The sequence below is a fragment of the Alligator mississippiensis genome, chromosome 14 (assembly GCF_030867095.1).
Source record: "Alligator mississippiensis isolate rAllMis1 chromosome 14, rAllMis1, whole genome shotgun sequence".
Lineage (NCBI taxonomy): Eukaryota > Metazoa > Chordata > Crocodylia > Alligatoridae > Alligator > Alligator mississippiensis.
The window spans coordinates 24,904-45,196 of record NC_081837.1 but is presented as its reverse complement, the minus strand read 5'-3'; the positions used below and the strand labels follow the sequence as shown (position 1 = coordinate 45,196).

At 51.5% G+C, this 20,293-nt stretch overlaps 1 long non-coding RNA gene across 37 annotated transcripts in view; it reads left to right on the top strand.

The window, feature by feature from the left end:
- The window catches only part of LOC132244826 (uncharacterized), a 44,747-nt gene extending 25,507 nt beyond the window's left edge, over nt 1-19,240 (top strand). For 28 of the 37 annotated variants that reach the window (XR_009456613.1, XR_009456618.1, XR_009456637.1 and 25 more), the window contains 9 exons: nt 7,815-7,903; nt 8,106-8,174; nt 8,811-8,937; nt 9,023-9,111; nt 9,394-9,457; nt 9,586-9,784; nt 10,167-10,356; nt 11,263-11,342; nt 11,548-19,240. This is a non-coding gene — a long non-coding RNA (uncharacterized LOC132244826). Of the gene's footprint in view, nt 1-902; nt 1,065-7,814; nt 8,013-8,105; nt 8,175-8,810; nt 8,938-9,022; nt 9,112-9,393; nt 9,458-9,585; nt 9,785-10,166; nt 10,357-11,262; nt 11,343-11,547 lie in introns of all 37 variants that reach the window. The other 9 variants (XR_009456624.1, XR_009456623.1, XR_009456620.1 and 6 more) reach the window with 7 other exon arrangements.
- The last annotated feature ends 1,053 nt before the right edge of the window (nt 19,241-20,293 follow it).

Here is a 20,293-nt window from a genome sequence, read left to right as displayed (position 1 = left end):
TGGCTGGTGTGGCAGTGTGATGCCGGCTGTGGTGGCTGCTGGCTCTCAGGGCTGAGGCCTTCCCCCTGCTGTCTGCCTACCCTGTGCAGTGTGTTGAGGTGTTCCCTTGGCTGCATGTGTGGGGTGTGAATTCCCCCGGTGGTTCCCTTCACCCGTGTTTTGTTCCTCCACTTGGGGTGAATACCTGTTCTCTCTATTCTCTAGGTTCCTGGTGTACATGGAGGGAATGGTGAGGGGAAAGGGTAAGGGCCCCTGAGGATCAGGATGCTAAAAGATGTTTTGCGTTTGGGATAGCGGGGCTGTCTGGGTGTGGTGGGAAGGTTCAGGCAGAGTGTTGTCGGGTTTGAGGTTTGCCTCATCTCTAGTAGTGGCTTGCTCTGGCCAGGAGTCCCTCATCTGGCTGTACATGAGGCTTGAGTATCCCTGCCTGCCTCTGGCACTAAGTGTTGTGGGTCCCTGAGCTGGGTTTGGTCCAACATTTGGGTGCTGGTGTCTGACCCTCTCTAGATTTTGCGGGGGCAGAAGTTTGGTGTGCGTCTCTGCCTAGCTGGTTGTCTTGCCACAGGCTGTCCCAGCGGTGCCAGGCATGGCTTGTCCTGTGTCCGTGTGCCTTTCTGTTTGTCGTGTTGTCTTCCAAGTCAGTGCAGTCTTTCTCTGCTCTTCCCAGAACTGGCAGGAGACCTGTGTTTGGACGTCTCAAGTGCTTCCCTTGCTTGCTATGGGAAAGCCCTGAGAGGGCTCTGCCTGCACCCTCGCAGCTACGGGATCAGGTGGTTTAAAAAAACAAAAAAATAACAAAAGTTGCCCATGGAGTCCTGGCAGGAGGGGCTGCTACCTCCAGTGCCATGGGGCCTCTGAGTTGTTAACAGTGGCAAGTGTGTCTCTTTTGTCTGTCTGTGGAGGAGTCCTCTTGCCAAGGCTTCAGGACTGTGAAGCAGAGACTGGAAGAAGAGGTGAAGAGCCCCAGAGATGGCGGAGGAGAAAACGCACAGCTGTCTCCTGACTTCCCAATTTGTGTGGCGTCAGGCCCCTGGCCCTGCGGCATCACGCGGTTGGAACCTGCGGTGCGTCTGAGCTTCCTCGGAGCGGTGCGATGTCTTCGTTTCCCTGTCTGACCGTTTCTTTCACAGTTGTTCTATCTTGTTTGCAGGATGTACTGTGTGTATGGTGGTTGCTGTGGTGCATTGCTTTTTGATGCGCTGTGACTATCTGGCTCTGGGCGGCCACAGGCAAGCCTTTAAGAGCTCAGCTAGCGAGTAGTGGGTCTGGATGTGTCTGCCGGGTGTTTGCAGAGGAGCTTTCCCTGTCTCTAGCTTTGTGCCGTTTCTTCTGCTCTCTGGGCTGGCTAGGTTTCTGTTCTTTTTCCAGCATAGTCTATCTTGATGGGGTGAAGGATACAGGGAGTACTGTGCCACAGTGTTGGAAGATGAAGGAACAGAATACTTAAAAGTGGGCTTGGTTAGGGAGGGGTGGTGGGGTGGTGGTGAGTGGTTTCTTCCCTGTGGTTTTTTGGGTGAGGGAGCAAACGCCTAGTGTCTGATAGTGTCTGGCGCTTCTTGTTTCCAGCAGGGTTCTGGCCTCCTGGGGTGCCCCAGAGCTGGGTGGTGTAAGCCTGGGTTGGGTTTAGCCTGTGTGTGTGTCCTGGCTCTCTTTGTACAGGCTGACAATAACCTTTGAGTATATAGGTGGTTTCAGTGTTTGCCCCTGGCATCTGGATGCAGATCTTGTCCCTGGGCGTGGTGGGGCAGAGGAGCGGGTGCCTGTCTCTCTGCCTCTGCCTGCCTGCTGCTGCTGCTGCTGCTGCTGGCCTCCCTTCCGTTCTGGGAAGGGCACTTTGTTCTGTCTGTCTGGGTTTGTCACTGGTGTTTCTGTCTACTTGGATTTTGAACATCAGTGCAGCACTTGTTGTTCTTGCTTTCCTATTCCCAGAGCTGGAAGGAGGGGTGTGTTGGCAATTAAATTGGTCCCCTCCTTTGGGAGGGGTCTGAATGCACCCTATGTTGCTTGTTTGGGGCAGTTGCTTGTGCTTTGTCCTTTTGTTTGGTAGTGAACTTTCCCCATGTGCTGTCAGGAGGTTCCTGCATCCTGTGAGAGGAGACGAAGCGAAGCAGGGACAAGTGAGGGCTGCAGAAGGAGCGGCATAATGCCAGGCACGGTGAGGGCTGTCCCGAGGCTAAAGCCTTTTCTGCGGCTGAATGGGAGGCGTAGTAGCCGGGCGCCCCTCGGAGACCTTTGAGCCGGGGAGCGGGTGTGTGGTGTGGGAGTTGTACTGTGGGTTCCTTCTCCTTGGTTGTGGTCCTGGAGTGACTACCTGTTCTCTTCCTTCTAGGGTCCTGGCCCGTGTGCAGGGAAATGTATGCTGGTTCAGGGGGTGGAGTGGACTAGTGCCCATGGAGGATGAAGCAGTAGGAGTTGGCTGTTGCATGGTGTGTTGGCATTGAATGGGCACATCCTGCAGTTGGTAAATGATTGCTTGAAGCAGTGTGGGGTTGCCCAGGTCTGGCAGGTTTTTGTGCTTTGCCCTTTGTTGTTTTCTGTGCTCGTTGCGCCGAGGTTTTCCTTTGCGTCCTCGGCAGGCGCTTGCCTCCCGTGGGGAAGGGATGGCAAGCGAGGCTGCGCAAGGGGTGACGGAGCACTGCGATGCCACGTGTGGCGTGTGCCGGTTCTCTGGGCTGAGGCCTTCGCCCTGGTGTCTGCGTGCCCTCTGTGTGCCCTTTGCAGTGTGATGAGGTGCTCTGTTGGCTTGCTGTGTGTTGTGGGACTTGCTCAGTGGTTTGCTCATCCTGTGTTTAGTTCTGCTTGTTGGGCTGATCACTTGTTGTCTGTTCTCTGTACGGTCCTGGTATGTGTGGAGGAAAAGGAAGAGGGCTAAGGAGCGGAGCAGAACAGTGGTAATGGAGGAAGAGAAGCAGGATGCTGGGAGGTGGGGTGGGTTGGGGCGGGCGGTGTCTGGATGTGGTGGGAAGGCCCTGGTCTGGCATGGTGTCTACGTTAGGTGATCCCAGTCAGAGATGCTGGAGCAGGGTGTTGCGGCATTTGAGCTTCCTCTCATCTCTTGCGGTGGCCTGCTGTGTCCAGGGGCCCCTCGTGCGGCTCTTCACGAGGCTTGAGAATGCGTGCCTGTTCCTGCCAGCAGGTTTTTTGGCTCCTTGAGCTGTGTTTGCTACAACACTTGGGTGCCGGTGTCTGGCCCTCTCCAGGTTTTGGCGGGGCAGAAGTTTGGTGCGTCTTTGCCTACCTGGCTGTCTTGGTACAGGCTCTCCCACCGGTGCTGGGACTGGCTTGTCCTCTGTCCATGTGCCTTTGTTTGTCTTGTTGTCTTGAAAGTTGTTGCAGCCTTTTTCTGTTGTTCCCAGATCTGGCAGGAGACCTGTGTTTGCACACCTAAATTGCTTCCCTTGCTATCGAAGGGAAAGTCCTGAGGGGTCTGGCTGTCCTGTGACAGCTGTCGGCCGGGGGTTGGGGCGTAGGGGATAAGTCGCGTGCGGCGTCTCGGCAGGGAGCGGCTGTTGTCCCCGGTGCCGCGAAGCCTCGGAGTTGTCGATAGTGCCAATTGCCTTTTCCTTACGTGTGTGGAGGAGCCATCTTGTGAAGGTTGCAGGCCTATGAAGCAGCCACTGGGAAGATTTCATAGACATTCGGGCTGGAAGGGACCTCGGAAGATCATCGAGTCCAGCCCCCCGCCCAAAGGGCAGGAAGTCAGCTGGGGTCATAGGATCCCAGCAAGATGAGCATCCAGTTTGCTCTTAAAGGTGTTCAGTGTAGGCACTTGAACCGCCTCCGGCGGCAGGCTGTTCCAGACCTTGGGGGCTCGGACAGTAGAGAAATTCTTCCTTATGTCCAGCCCGAAACGGTCTTGTCGTAGTTTATGACCATTCGACCTAGTCGTCATCCCTTGGGGCGCGCTCTGGTGAACAAAGGTTCCCCCAGATACTGGTGGTCACCCCCGATAAACTTATAGGTGGCCACCAGATCACCCCTGAGCCTGCGCTTTTCCAGGCTAAAGAGCCCCAGGGCTCTCAGCCTGTCGTCGTAGGGTCTGCTTCCCTGAGCTCTGATCATGCGCGTGGCTCTTCTCTGGACTCTGTCAAGCTTCTCCACATCCTTTTTGAATTGTGGAGCCCAAAACTGGACGCAGTGCTCCAGCTGCGGCCTCGCCAGGGCCAAGTATAAGGGGAGAATGATGTCCCGGGATTTGCTTGAGAAGCATCTGTGGATGGAAGCCAGCGTTTTGGTTGCTTTAATAGCCGCAGCATCGCACTGCAGGCTCATGTTCATCTTGTGGTCAATGATGACCCCCAAGTCTCTTTCTTCCATAGTGCTAGCCAACGTAGCACTGCCGAGCCTATAAGGATGCTGCAGGTTTTTCTTCTCAAGGTGGAGAACCTTGCATTTATCGGCGTTGAACACCATCAGATTCTCATCCGCCCACTTGCTGAGCCTGTCCAGGTCAGCCTGGATTGCCTGCCTGTCTTCTGGCGTGGATGCTTTGCCCCAAAGTTTGGTGTCGTCGGCGAACTTGGCCGGCCCGCTTCTGACTCCAGTGTCCGCATCGTTAATGAAGATGTTGAACAGTATGGATCCAAGGACAGAGCCTTGGGGGACCCCGCTGGTCACAGGACACCACGATGAGTGACTTCCATCAATTACTACCCTCTGGGTCCGACCACGGAGCCAATTTTCCATCGAGTGGATCCTGGAGGACCCAAGGTGACAATTGGCCAGAGGCGATCATGGGAAACCAGATCAAAGGCTTTTTTGAAGTCAAGATATGACATCAACCTCTTCTCCCTTGTCCAGGTGATAGGTCACCCGGTCGTAGAAGGAAATGAGATTGGTCAAGCGAGACCTACCCGTAACAAACCCGTGCTGGCTATCCCTTAAGACGTTGGCGTCGGCCAGTCCGTTAAGGATGGCCTCTTTAATTAACTTTTCTAAGATCTTCCCCGGGATAGAAGTCAGGCTGATGGGCCTATAGTTAGCCGGATCCACTTTCCTCCCTTTCTTGAAGATAGGCACCACATTGGCCTTCTTCCAGTCTTCGGGCACGACACCAGAGCGCCAAGAGTTGTCAAAGATCCACGCTAGAGGCTGGGCTATGATGCTCGCCAGCTCCTCGAGTACCCTGGGGTGAAGATTGTCAGGGCCGGCTGAGTCGAAGGTATCCAGCTTTTCAAGATGTTCCTTCATGAAGTCAGCATCAATGGAGGGCAGGGGATCACGCTCACCCGGTGAAGAGACCCACAGTGGGCAGCCCTGTTATGATTTCCCGATTTGGCACGGTGCGAGGCCTCTACCTCTACTGTGTCACCTGGCTGGAGTGTGTGGTGGGTCTGAGCTCCCTTGGAGCAGCGCGATGTATTTGTCTTCCTGCTTTGTCACTTTTTCCACGCTTGTTCTTTCAGGTTTCCAGGAGGTTTTGTGCGTGTACCTGTGCAGGTGGTGTGTCCCCACTCTGTCTTCTGGCTGTGAGGATGCCTGGATAAGGAGCAGCGTGGTTGTGGCTGTGGTGAGCAGTGCCTGTTGGAGATGAGGGCTCTCCTGTGGTGGCTGTGCCCTGTGTAAGTTAGGTGGGTTTTTGATTGCCTGTGAATATCCAGTTCAGGCTGGCCAGAAGCAAGCGTTTGAGAGCTCAGGTAGTGGGTTGTGGTGCTGGAGGTTTGGAGAGGAGCTTACCTTGGCTCTGACTAGGTTGCCTTGTGTCCCCTGTTTGGGGTGATGAGGGTTTTGTTTGATTTCTAGTGGCTTTGATCTTGTGGGGGAGAAGGATGTGAGGGCATGTTGTGCTGTAGTGATGGAAGATGGGGGAACAGGGTGCTGAAAATTGGTTTGGTTTAGAGTAGCGGGGTGGAGTGGCTGGTTTGCTCTGGTGATGTTTGGCTCGGGGGTGGGGGGGGTGCCAGTCTCTGCCTGTGTGTTGCTGCTGCCCCTGGCCTCCCTTCAGTTCTGGGAGCTGTACTCTGTGTTGTCTCTCTGGGTGTGTCACTGGTGTTTCTTTCTGCTTTGATGTTGAAAATCACAGCAGCACTTTTTGTTCTTCCTTTGCTCTTCCCAGAGCTGGAAGGATGGGAGTGTTTGCATGTAAATTGGTCCCCTCCTTTGGGAGGGGTTTGCTTGTATGCTCTGTGCCTTGTGTGTGGGGGTGGCGGCTGTGTGCTGCTTTTGGAGACCGGGGCGGGTGCATCTCTCTCCTTAGTACTGAGATGTGAATACTGTTTCGTGTAGTACTTGCTTGTTGTTTGGGGGGTGATGCAAATATCTGGACCCTGAGCGGGGAAGAGATCAGGTAGAGGTGAAGTGACCTAGTGCCACCACCATGCAGAAGGAGGTGGAAGAAGTTGGTGGCTGTGTCCCTGTCGTCATTTCTAGTTCTCCTTGAGCGAGGCCTTTGCCTGTCAGGTGGAGCTGTGTGCGTGGACAGCCTGCAGCAGGTAAGACGTTACTCGTAGCGGCGTGGGATTGTCTTCCGGTCAGGCAGTCGTTTGCGGTCTGCCCTTCTGTTTGGTAGTGAAGTTTCCTGTGTGCCCTCAGGCGGTGCCTGTGTCCCCTGTGTGGGGAGGATGGTGAGCAGGATGAGGGAGGGGTGGAGAAGGAACAGCGTGATGCCCGGTGTGGGTGTTGGGGCTGAGCCCTTTCCTAGGGCTGGATGGGGCGCACCCTGGCCAGGCCTGCCTTGGAGAGCTTTGAGGTGAGGGCTGGGTGTGTGGAGTGGGAGTTCTCCCAATGGGTCCTGTCTTGTGTTTGGTTGTGTCTCCTGGGGTTACGGTCTGTTCTGTGCCTTGTAGGGTTGTGGCTTGTGTGGATGCAAGCGAATGCTGGTTCAGGGAGTGGAGCCAAGCTATGCCCGTGGAGGTTGAAGCAGGCAGAGGTGTGTTGGCAGTTTGTGTGGGAGGCCTTTGCTTGTGAGTTGTGTGTGAGGCCCCTGTGTGGGATGGTGTCTGAAGCTTCGTGCTTGCCGGTCAGTTTGTCTAGTATGCGGGGCAGGCACCTTGGGGGTCTGAGCTGTGATTTTGGTGCTGGTGGGTCCAGCCGGGGTGTTGTGTCTTGCTGTGCTTGAGGAAAGCCTCTGTCTTTGTGTAGGGAGTTTTTGGACTTGTAGCGGATTAACTTTTGACACGTGGGTGTCGATTTTTGCCCCTACATAGATTTTGCTAAGGTAGAGGATTGGGTCCGTCTCTGCCTGGATGTTGCTATTGCCACAGGCTCCCCTTCGGTGCTGGGAACAATGTTTGCTGCTTGCGTGTCTGCATGTGTGTGTCTGTCCTGTTACGTTTGTTACTGAAATCACCGGGGTGTTTTGTTTAGTCCTTCCCAGAAGCGAAGGCGGGAGGGCTGCGTTGGCAGGTGCAAACAGAATCCCCTGCTAGGAAGGGGGAATCCCAGAGAAGGGTCTGTCTGCGCCCCGTCTGCGCTGCGGGGCAAAGCAGGCTGGTGTCGGAGCCCTGGGCGGGAGGGCCGCGGGTGCTAGTAGTGAGGTGCGTGCGTTGCGCCGATGGCAGTAACGGCTTCTCTGTTGCGGGCGGAGGGTTTGTTTGGTGTTTGTCCTGAGGTTTCTGAGGACGATGATGTGCACCAGACTGTGGGAAGAGGGTGAAGCGTCCCAGAGGTGCTGGAGGAGGTGTGGTCAGTCCCTGGTTGCCTGGTTTGAGGCCTCTGGCTTTGTGGTGTCTCTTGGCTGGATCCCTATGCATCTGTGGTCCCTGTGGTAGGTGGGCGAGTGCTTACTTGGAGCAGCGTGGGACTTCTCTCCAATCTGCCAGTTGCCTCCATGTTTTTGTTCTTGTGTTTTGGTGAAGATTTTCTGTATCTTGCAGGTTTCTGTTTTTCTCCAGCCCAGTCCTGGGTGTTGGGCATTGACTAGGTAGGGTAGACGGCTGGAGATCGATCTGGATGTTTCTGACTGGTGAGTACTGGGTGTCAGAGAAAAGGTCCTTCTTGTGGTGGTGTGTCCAGCATATGCTGTGGCTGCTGTGCTGTGGTCCCAGCAGAGGCAAGCCTTGGAGAGCTCAGAGGTGTGGACCAGGGGATGGGATTGCATTGTGTAGCTTTGTGCCTTTGCTTCCGTTGTTGGACTCCCTGGCTGTTGAATGTATTTCTGTTTGCAGGGTCCTGGTCCTTGGAGAGAAGTTTGAGCAGAGAAGGGTGGAAGATGGAGGCAGAGAGGATGGTGCAAGGTGTGTTTGTTCTGGAAGGGGGGTGGGGTGGGGTGACAAGTCCCTGGTGTACTGAGCTTCACGCTCCTGGGCCAGCGATGCTCCGGCAGGAGGTTGTGGCACCATGGGTGGCCCCTCTCTGTACCGGTGCAAGGCTGTGCTGGTGTACCTGGGAGTCCCGCAATTGCCTCGGTGTAAAGAATGGGAATCGTTCCCCTCCATTGTGGGGGATTTCTGGTCCTTTGAGCAGGGTTTGCTTCTGGCATGGGTGCAGATCTTGACTCTGTCTAGGCTCTAGCAGGGCAGAGGATTAGGTGTTTGCCTTGCTGATGCCATTACCACAGCTTCCTGCTTCAGTTCTGGGAATTGTCTGGGGGTATCACGGATGGCTTGGAGTCAACATCACTGCACTATTTCTGTCTCTGTCTCTTTTGTCCTTTTCTTTGCTCTTCCCAGAAGTGAAGGGGGAGGCCTGTGTGCGCACATGTAAATGGCCTCCCTTAGTTGGGAGGGGAGAGCTGTGAGACAGGTCTTGCTGCATCCTGTCAGCTTTGTGGGAGCTAAGTAGGGTGGTTTTGGGTGGAAGGGGCCCCTGCCGCCAGTGCTGTGAGGCCTGTGAGTTGTGCTGTTTTGTGGTAATTGCTGCTTTATCTGCAGCGGGGGGTCTTTTTACCAAGACTTTTGGGGCAGGGAGGAGAAGTGGAGATTGGGCAGAAGAAGAGAAGACATCTTGAAGTCATGAACCATGGAGCTGCCTGTCATTGGTGCATGGAACATGTGATGGGTGAGAGCTTGCTTTGGGGGAAGCTGTTGCTGCCTGGTTTTGCCTTGGCACATTTTGGTGAGGTTTTACTTGTGCATGTTCACAGGTGCTTGTGCTGTAGCTCTGTCGTGAGGAGCAGGGCAGGGGCAGTGACATGCTGAGGGCTGGAGAAGGAGCACCACAAAGATGGCTGTGGTGAGCAGTAGATGTTGATGATGAGGATGTGTTCTCTGTGGTGGCCGTGTCCTGCAAACGGTCTGGTTGCTGTGAAGTAGATGTGTCCTCGGGTTGGATGTTGAACACCCTGCCCAGGCAGGCCGGAGGGAAGCCTTTGTGAGGTCTGAGTCTGTGGGTGAGGTGGGTTGGCTGCATCTGCCTGGGGCTTGGGGAGGACCTTCCGCCTACGTTTTGCTTTGCACTTATTTGTCGTCCGTGTTTTGGGCTGACAAGGCACGTGTGGTTTTTCCCCTGTCCCAGAGGCCTTGGTCAGGCGTGAAGTATGTGAGCCAGGAGAGTCGTACAGCACACACGCAGGATGGAGGTAGAAAAGGGATGGGGGAGTGGTTTGTGGGGAGGGGGTCGGGTGGTGGCTGTATGTTGTTTGGGGGCGGTGTGGGTGGGGTAGGACGGCCCTGGTTTGCGATAGCCTCCTGAGCTTTTTGCTTCCAGGGCAACAAGTCGAGCGGGGGGCTTCTTTGGCCAGGGCTGCTGTGAAATCTGGCGTAGGGCTGGGCCGGCCGGTCCGAGTCTGTCGGACTCCACGTATAGGAGAAACGACGGATGTCTAAGGAGCTTGTGGGGCGTTTGATCCGGGCTCATCCCTGGCACTTGGGGTGCAGGCCTGGCCCCTCTCTGGGGTGTGTTGAGGGTGAGCTCTGGGTTTGCGTTCGTGCCCCTGACTTGCTGTTGCTACAGGCCTCCCTTCAGTCTTGGGAACAGCGCTATGTGCTGTGTGCCTGGGGGTGTCACTGGTGTCTCTCTCTTTCTACCTCTTTGCAAAATGTCTGCAGCACTTGTTCTTTTTCTGCTCTTGTCAGGACTGGAGGGAAGGCTGTGGTGGGTTTTTTCCTGCCACCTAAAATGGTTTCCACCTTGGGGAGGGGTCTGACTTCACCCTGTGTGCCCTGTTTAGCCTGAGTGGGGGTATCGCCTTTGAATTCTCGGGGGTTGCTTTTGCCCTCAGGGCTGTGAGTCCCGTGTGCCGCGTGACTTTTCCTAATTTATTTTTGTTTTGGTGACATGTACGGGAGTCATCTGGCTGAGGCTCGAGGCTCCTAAGTGGGCATCGGGAAGAAGAGGTGGAGATATAGCGCCTGTGACCTGAGGAAGCTGGTGAAAGAAACGGATGTCGGCGCATTCGCTTTGCGGTTGCCCGGTGTGAGACTTCTGCCCGTGCGGTGGCCCTGGGCTGGAAGCCTTGCTGCTTGAAGCCTGCGATAGGTGAGATCTGAATCGGAGCGGTGTGAGACATTTGGTCCGTGGAAGTTGGGAGGTGGATTTGAGCGGGCTTGGGGGGAGCATCTCTTGGCCTCCCTCGGTGGTGCTGGTGACGGTCCTGTAGAGGGAAGGGTTGTGGGCTCCTGCCGTTGGTCACAGGGTGTATTTAGGGTTGTCAGACTGTGCTTGCCTGTGGCACTTGGGTGTTGGTCTTGCACTTCTAGGTTGTTTTGGGCCAGACGATTGGGTTTGTGTTGGCGTGCCTGTTGCTGTTGCGAGAGGGCCTTCGCAGTGCTGGGAATGGTTTGTCTGGTTTCTGCCTGTCTCATCTTTGTTCACTGTGCCTGAATTCACTGCTGCCTGTCTTTGCTCTTTGCCGGACTGAAAGGAGGGGACTTTTCTGTAGTGCTGAAGTTCTGCCCTCTTAATTGGGGGGGAAGTTCAGAGGGGTCTTAATGCTCCGTGTCTCCTTGGTGGGCATGTGGGGTGCTGTGTGCGCCCTACGTAGGGGGTGGGGGGGTGCTGTAGTCTCAGTGCTCTGCAAGTGTTAATAGATGTATTATTGTTTTGGGGATGGGAGGGTGCAGCTGTGTGTTGCTTTGCTGGCTCCTGTGGTGTGGGATGAGGTGTTGGGTTCACGGTGAAGAGCCCCAGACCTGGTGCCATGGCCATGTTGGAGGAATCGGGAGGTTACTTGGAGTCGCCTTGCATGGAGTCCTGTGGGTGTGCCAGTCAGAGCTGGGAGACTTGTGGTGTGAGCCGTGTGGGGCATTGTTCCTGTTTTGCGGGGAGCTTTTTCCATGGGCATTTTTGTTGGTGTGGGGGGGCGGGGTTTTCTTCTGTTTTGATGTGTCTAGCTTTGCATTTGTATTTGAGGGGTTTTCTTTTTTTTCCCCTCTGTGTCTGTAGATGTTGGATTGCTGCTCCCTGTGTGGTGAGAAGGATTGGCTGCAATGACTGGAGGCCTGGAAAAGGAGCCGTGTGGCCAGGTACGGCGTGCATTTGACTCTTGGGGCTGGAGCCTCTCGGTAGCGGCTGCGTGGCGGAGCCTGCAGTTGCCTTGTCGAGGCGGCTCCCTGGCTGCAAGTGGAACAAATTGCCAGAAACCAGTGGCTGGTGGTGTTGGGATGTGCGGTGTGTGTAGTGCTTGCCTTGCTTCCCTTGTGCTGAAAGTGTGTTCTGTGTTCTTGCCAGGGTCCTGGCCTGCATGGAGGGAAGTAGGTGAGAGGACTGCATCGTGGAAGAGCCGTGGGACAGTGTTGGATGACAGACACGGACCGGCCGGATGTTGCCCGCTACGTTGGAATGTCCCTTCTGTATTGGGATTCTGCCTTTGGGGTGTGGGGTGGGTTTGGGAGTGTCCTCAGCTTTATGATCCTGGAGCCAGGGGTTTGCAAGTAGTATGTTTGGGTCAGTTTGTCTGTGCTGTGGGTGGACCTAGGGTGACCAGAGGTGAAATCCATTCCTGTGACCCTGTAGTTGGACGAGCACCCAGACACTTGCAGGAACCGCTGGGCAAGCAGGCCCAGAGCTTTCAACTGTTGAGCATGGCAATGCTGGAGCCAGCTAGCATGGAAGCAGAAGGGCCGGCCGGGCGCGGGGCCTGGGCTGCCTCTGTGGCTTCTGTGCTAGTGAGGTTGAGAATTGCAGTGCTGGGGGGTTGGAGGTTTTGGACCTGCTTGTGCAGGGTTCTTGTTGGTGTTGGGGTGCTGGTTCTGCTGGGTCAGAGCAATGGGTTTTATTCTGCCTGACTGCCATGTTTACCGTGTCCTACAGGGCTGGGAGCCTGTCGTAGCAGCGTGTGTTTGGCTGGGGCGGGGTGGTTGTCTGGTTTGGTCCCTGAGCAGTGTGGTGAGCATGTTTGTTATTACCCTGAAATAAAATAGTTTTCTGATAGCCTACTGTTAGGCTAACAATAATTTAGATTATTAAGAAGTATTAGCTTTGCAGTTGAATACAAGGCATGACCTGTGGCCTAGCAATGCCGCTGACCACAAGGCAGAATGATAGCTAAGCCTTTGCTTATGTTAAGTAATCATTTTAACTGTGTTGACTATTTTCTGAGTAAAATGCAGCAAGTGAATCTGTCTGTGTGCTGTAAACCAGATACAGCAAGGAACAAGGTAAGAGGAAGAAGCCATTGTTCTAAGTACAGTGATCGTGTCCTTAAGAAGTATCTAGTACTGTGCAAGTTTTTGCTAACATATCATCATGTTACTGTTACTTATGTTAGAAAATATTGTTGGAAAATCAATGTGACCTTTGTATGACCTTTGGTCAATGCTGGCTGATGCAACCTTGCAGTAAGGTTGCCATGATCTGTCAATATAGGCGGGCAGACAAGGTGATTGGGCCCAACCGTGTGGGGTGAGCAAAGCCAAGCCATCTTGGTGATTTCCTCTGAGTTTTGCGCATGCGTTATGAAGGAGCTTATGTAACCAGAGTTTATAAATCTATGTGTTTGAGGTGCAGTCGGGGGTCTCTCTGCCCTTACGAGGACAGGGGACCTTTGGTCGAATAAACTGAAAAGACCACGCCCTCGTCTCCTGCTTATTGTAGTCTCAGGTGGGAAACGAGCCCTGTTCGGGTTAAGAGAGTCTGCAGGTGTTCCCTTACCAGATTGGGAGCCTGGTCAGACAATTTCTCTCACAATTTGGCGAGCCAGCCAGGAGCACCCAGCTCGTCGCGCTGCCGCTGCCGCCTAAACCCAACCTCCGGCCGGCCGTAACAGAGGTGAGTTCACCACGGGAGTCTTGGGTTGAGGCTGCAGACACGGCGGGACGATAAGGTGACTCCTTCAATTTTACTGGCACGGTGTGGTCTTTTATATGTTGTGTATGTCTTGTCTAACGTGTTATAGGCCAGTCTGTTCTCCGGTTCCTCAAACCTGGGCGCACAGGCAATTTTAGTTAATTGCCCGTTCGACTCTTTTGAGCCGATAAATCTGTGTGGCGCATTTTATGTCTCCATTCGCGCACCGAGGAACCGTCTCTGTTTCTGACCTTTTAACTGGATAAGTCCTCCAACCTGTTTGAGGCATCCTAGAAGCCTGCCTTTCCAGGTTGGTTAGGTCTAGGGCAGCCAAGAAAGCAGGGTTTTTGGGGAGCTTAATAGTATATCAGGTCATCTGGGAAAGGGATGTCCGCCAAGAATGACGATGGGACAGAAACAGTCAATTCTGGCTAGTAGTCCTCTTGGAGAATTGTTAAGCAACTGGAATAAGTTATCTGGACATGGCCAATTGAGTAAGAAGCGCGCTATAGCCTTATGTACTAGTGTCTGGCCCGGCTACACTTATAAAAACCCTGAACTTCAGTGGCCAGTGTTGGGATCCCTCAGTGTAGATAAATGAAGGTACCTCAGGGGGTTCCTAGAGGAACCCCATCCCCGACTAATGGATTATTGGTATCTCTGGTGTGATTTGATGGATTTAATTCTGCAGAGGAAAAAAAAACTGATTACTTCTGGCCGCTCAACAACGTCTGTGGTGTCTTCTCCCCCTTATTCTCCCGCTATGCCACCATTGGTGACTAGGGGACCAGCCATAATAAACCCGGCCGCTTAGGCCGTGGCCCTTCCGGCACCTTTTACCCCTTCATCAGGCTCCTCTCCTCCCGTAACAGGAGTGTCAGGGTCTGTACCTGCCTCCTCGGAGCCTACTTTCAGTCCCATAGCAGGACATACTAGGTAGCGTTTGAATCAGGTCATACACCTGCTCTTGTACACATGTAATGACATCTGCACACCCCCATCACACATGCAGTCACGCCTGCTCAGAGTCCCTTACAGACATGCGCCTGCACAGAACCCCAAAACACACTGCGACATACACATGTGCCCCAACAGGTGTGCGTGACACACTTGCACACAAATATGCATCCTCGCACACATGCATGTGCAGTCTCACACACGTACCCAGAGCCCAGGTGCTTGTGACACGTGCATGCTCACACACACATGGAACTCAGGTGTCTGACACACATGCATATGTGCTCTCGCGGACACAGTCTAGCACACATGTACAGAACCCAAGTGTCTGTGGCACACAGGCAAGTACCCTGACATATTCACATTCACACACACACAACCCCACATGGGTAGATATGAATCAACCTGCCCCCAATGATGTGTGCAATTATTGTAAACAATTGGGGCATTGGAGACGAGAACACCCAAACTGCCCTAAGGGACTTCCCCCTTATGGAGGAAGAAAGGGGGGAACCCAGGGAAACAACCGGGCTGCCAGCACCGATCCTACAGATCCCTGGGTCCAGAGTTTGCAACAAGATATAGATGACTCCCAGTGAAATAAGGGGGCGGCTCTTCCACACGATGTATTTAGGGGAATCTTCCTCTTTTGAGTATACCTGCGCCCCTTCATCCCCTTATGTACCACTTCAAATAGCAGGAAAATTTATAAATGTCTTATAGATAGAGGAGCAGATCTGTCCTCACTGGGAGAATCTCCAGAAAGGGCGGGAATTGCAGTCTCAGGATCTGAAAAGATTACGAGAGTAATTGGAAAATCTATGCAAGTGCCCCGTGGCACTGAAACACAAGTGCAGATAGGACCCTTGGCCACCATTCATGCTTTCCTATTAGCTGAAGGAACTGTAGTGCACCTCCTTGGAAGAAATCTACTCTATAAACTACAGACCAGAAACCCTTCACCCTACTTACTCATGAGAATCAAGGCGTTGCTTCAGGTGTCTTAACTCAGCCATGGGGAGTTTCTAATCGTCCCATAGCATACTATTCTGCTCAGTTAAATCCTGTAGCAAGGGCAGCAATTCTCTGTCTTAGAGCAGTCGCTGCTGCCGCTGTGCTAGTTCAAAAGGCTGAAGATTTAGTGTTAGGACACTCTCTTGTGGTTGAAATATCTCATTCAGTGGAAGCTCTCCTACTACAGCAGAACCTCTGCCAGCAGGGACCAACGCCCAGGCCGCTGAGCTAGCGGCACTCTGACGAGCATGCAAATTGGCCACAGCCTCCAGGGTCACTATCTATACTGACTCTAAATATGCTTTTAGTATCTGTCATGCGCTAGGACAGTCCTGGTGACAAAGAGGTTTTATCACGTCCTCTGATGCTGTAATCAGCAATGCCACGGAAGTCCAAGAACTGCTAGAGGCTGTCGTGTTACCAGGTGATATAGCGGTAATGCACGGTCCCAGACATTCCAGAGAAGATACTGACATCGCTAAAGGAAAGCATCTCGCAGATGCTGCAGCTAGAGCCGCTGCACTACAAACTAAAGGAAGTCTCCTTGCATCTCAAGTTGTTCTTCCACCCTTGTCTGTGATTTATGACAAAGTCCCAGCGGATGAAGTATCTATATGGGTCCAAAAGTGGGAAGCTGCGCAAGGAAAGGATGCAGTGTGACATGTGCCAGACGGTAGACCAATTGCTCCTCACACCTTGCTCCGAAGTCTGGCTCAGGATGCCCACAGATGCTGTCAGTCGGGAAAAGGAGAAATAGCAGAACAGGTCCTCTCCACCTGGGTTGCTCCAGGTATACATCTAGAAGCTGCCCGAATAACTCTGCAATGTTCAGAGTGCAGAGCCTTCAACAAATACAGAGGACACACAAAATTACAAGGGGCCCGACCGTGGGCCTATTTACCCTTTGAAAAACGACATGGATTTGCTCAAAGCTGTAAATTTCAAGCAGTGCCTAGTAGTGGTAGATCAAGTAACAGGATGGCCAGAAGCTTTCCCCACTCGAGAAGCGGATTCAGTAGCAGTAGCCAAACCCGTATTAAAAGAAATCATCCCACATTTCGGCATTCCAGGAGGAATAAACTCTGACCGGGGAACTCACTTTACAGAAACTGTTTTAAAAGAAGTTTACAGAGTTTTTGGAATAATAACATACTTCCACGCACCTTATCGCCCTCCGTCCTCGGGTCAGGTAGAGAGTATGAATCAGAGTATAAAATCCCTTTTAGGAAAGATCTGCTCCTAAACCAAATTGAAATGGTCAGATGCCTTACCAAGGGTGCTGTTTGCTATAAGAACAAAACCCAAATGGCCTCTCAACCTTGTCCCCCTACGAGTTGTTGTTTGGTCACGCTCCTGTTATATAAGAGATGGGAAAATCTGCATGTTAGCTTACTGGGCGGAGATGAAGCTTTAATTAGTTATGTTTTATCCTTACAGGAGTCTCTCTAGTGTTTACACAGGTCAGCTGCTTTGGTTCAGCCGGTACCCCTGGACTGTAACCTTCACTCCTATCAATCAGGACGCTGAGTTTGGGTAAAACAACATCGGCGAAAAACCGCCTCGGCCCAAGTCTGGGCAGGCCCGTACCAAGTTCTTCTTACTATACACGCTGCTGTGAAAATCGCCGAGAAAGAGGGCCGGATTCATCGCGGTCGCCTCAAACCTGGTATCGGCAAGTAATGACCGGTCAGCTGATGTTCCGCCTCTATGGCTAGAAAGAATCGGAGAATCGTGGACCGTTCAGACTCCTTAATAGAAATGATACGTGTATTAAGCTTGCTTTGTATTATCTTTCTTGTTATACTTTGTGTTTGTATTTCACTGTGGATGCAGGGAAGGTTGTAAGTTAATAATGGCATTTCACCGGGCTATCCTAACAGGATTATTGCTCTTGATGCATAAAACACCATGGCTATTTATGGGAAAGCGATACAGAACAGGAAGACCAGTGGAAAGATAATACTTACCTGATTTCCACTATAGCTATAGCACAGGCCCTAAAATTTGTGTAATGGTTGGATATGTGGTACACAGTCTCCTTCTACTAACTTTCCACCCTATCCTTTAATCTCTTGGGAAGGGATTTTTTCTAATCCAGAGTGGGTTGATACGGATAGAGCTGGAATAAGTACCTGGCAGGACAATCCTTATTTTAAAGAGAGAGTACTTTCAGACATCATGTTATCTGCCCAGGTGTGTTGGGAAAATCCTCATGGAATAGGAAAAGAGATTTTTAGGATGGCAACCAGGTTGTAAACTAACCATTAATGCCACACACTTAATTTGGCCTAACAATACTGCAGTGGGGACTAAAGAAGCTGAAAAGAAAGGTTACATCCCCTGGAATGCGTCTGCTCCCTGCAGTTCCTTGCAGCGTCCTTATGTATGGCAATGTATGGAAGGTTCCATCCGATGCTCCGCCCCTTATAAAACTTGGGCTTGGAGTCACGGCTGTTTCACGTCTTGCATATACAGCTCCTTTGCAAAGCCAAGTTGTTCGTATGTTAACTATACCATTTACAGAGACGGTTCAGTACCTTGCCCCAGAGATCGTCATACTACCGCATCAATCAACTGGCACGTGCATTAGAACTTATTGCCAATAGCACAGCAGAGGGCATTGAATTAGTGCAAGACCAGGCTTCTTGCAACCATGCTATGACTTTAGAAAATCGCTTCGCTTTAGACTATTTGTTAGCTAGAGAAGGAGGGGTATGTGCTTTAATCACAGGAGGACCCTGCTGCACCTATATTCCTGACCACTCTGACAACATAACTGCTGCAGTAAAAACAATTCGAGACACAGCACGACAGGTAAACTCTTTGCGAAGTTGGTCAGTAATAGAACGGATTGCCTCAACTTTAGGAATGTGGGGAAGGTATATCTTAGAATACATTTTATGGGGATTAGGAATCTTCTTGGTTATTATTGTAATAATTGCTGTAATTACAGCCTGTGTAGTTTGAGTTAAGCAAAAAGTAATTAATCTCAATATTATGCAAACCTGGGAAATGGCTAGCAGGCCATAGGCCTGTGGCTGTAAGGGGGGATTGTTAGAAACTATTGTTGGAAAATCAGTGTGACCTTTGTATCACCTTTGGGCAATGCTAGCTGATGCAACCTTGCAGTAAGATTGCCATGATCTGTCAATATAGGCGGGCAAACAAGGTGATTGGGCCCAACCATGCGGGGTGAGCAAAGCCAAGCCATCTTCGTGATTTCCTCTGAGTTTTGCACATGTGTTATGAAGGAGCTTATGTAACGAGAGTTTATAAAGCTACATGTTGAGTTGCAGTTGGGGTCTCTGTTCCCTTATGCGGACAGGGGACCTTCGGCCCAATAAACTGAAAAGACCACACCCTTGTCTGCTGCTTATTGGAGTCTCAGCTGGGAAACGAGCCCTGTTTGGGTTAAGAGAGTCTGCAGGTGTTCCCTTACCAGCTTGGGAGTCTGGTCAGACAATTTCTCTCACAATTAATTTGTAGCTTTTAGAAAGTGCTAGTTCAGCTTAATAGAAATATGCTGTTATGAAGATTCGTAAAGCACCGCCCAAGTATTGCTTTTGGTTAACCCTTGTAGTGCGCAAGTTTGTTATTACCCTGAAATAGAATAGTTTTCTGATAGCATACTGTTAGGTTAACAATAATTTGGATTATTAAGAAGTATTAGCTTAACATCTGAATACAAGGCATGACCTGTGGCCTAGCAATGCAGCTGACCACAAGGCAGAATGATAGGTAGGCCTTTGCTTATGTCAAGTAATCATTTTAACTACACCAAGCATTTTCTGAGTTAAAAAGTGAATCTGTGTCTGTGTGCTAAAAAAAATCAGCTACAGCAAAAAGTAAGATAAAACAGAGAAAGCATTGTTTGAGCTTACTGGTTGTGTCCTTGAAAAATATCTTCTACTGTATAAGGTTTTGCTAACATAATGTTACTGTTACTTAACTTTTAGCTTTAAAAAGTGCTAGTTCAGCTTAATAAAAATATGCTGTTACAAAGATTTATAGATCACCGTCCCAAGTATTGCTTTTTGTTAACCATATAGTTTTGCTTTGTTGTAAAAAAAATATAAAAGATCGCCTCACCCTTGAGGGGGGGCCTTTTTGCCTTTTGCTGGCTTTATGGTCTTTGCTCGAGCAAATAAACAGCTGTCTTTCTTTACCCGCGTTGTCTGTCAATCAAATTACAGCTAGACAACGGACCTTAGGGAGATTTCTCCCACCACACCCTGTAGTCTTGCCTTATTGTAAAAAGTCTAAAAGAACACCCCACCCTTGAGTGGGGGGCATTTTGGCTTTTTGCTGGCTTATGGTCATTGCTCGAGCAAATAAACGGCAGTAAATCTTTACCTGCGTTGCTTGGTTTCTATTGCAGCTAGACAACAAACTCCTCCTGGGAGTTTTCTCCCACCACAGCAGGAAGGAGGATGTTGAAGGTTTCTGAGCCATAAGCTTGAGCCCTCTCTTTGGAAGGGGTGTTAGAAAATATTGTTAGAAAATTAATGTGACCTCTGTATGACCTTGGATCAATCCTGGCTGATGCAACCTTGCACTAAGATTGCTGCTGATATGTCAATCTTGGCGGACAAGCAAGGTGATTGGGCCCAACCATGCGGGGTGAGCAAAGTCATGCCATTTTAGCAATTTTCTGCTGGGTTTTGCACATGTGTTATGGGAAAGGCTTATGTAACGAAAGTTCATAAGTATGTGTTGAGTTGGAGTCGGGGTCTCTCTGCCCTTACGAGGACAGGGGACCTTCAGCCAAATAAACTGAAAAGACCACACCCTCGTCTCCTGCTTATTGGAGTCTCAGCTGGGATAGGAGCCCCCTTAGGGTTAAGAAAGTCTGCAGGTGTTCCCTTACGAGATTGGGAGCCTGGCCAGACAATTTCTCTGATGGGGAAAGCAGAGCCGTCTGTTACTCAGCTTTGTTTTGTTGTTGCCCATAGTGGAGGTATTGCAAAAATGTATCATCTCACTACACCAAAGGCTTCTCAGCTGAAAACTGTAAACTGGAAATTGTTTCTTCTTCTCTCTCCCGCATCACTGCGGGGCCAGGAGGCGGGGGGGTCGTGTTAGGGGGAGAGAACAGTCTGAACAACGCTTGCTTCACGATAAGGTTGACTCCTGTGGGAACACAGATTAGTTACTGCCTGCTTTGCACATAAACTTTGCAGAAAACTGTAGCAAATGACAGATTGCCACAATGGAATCT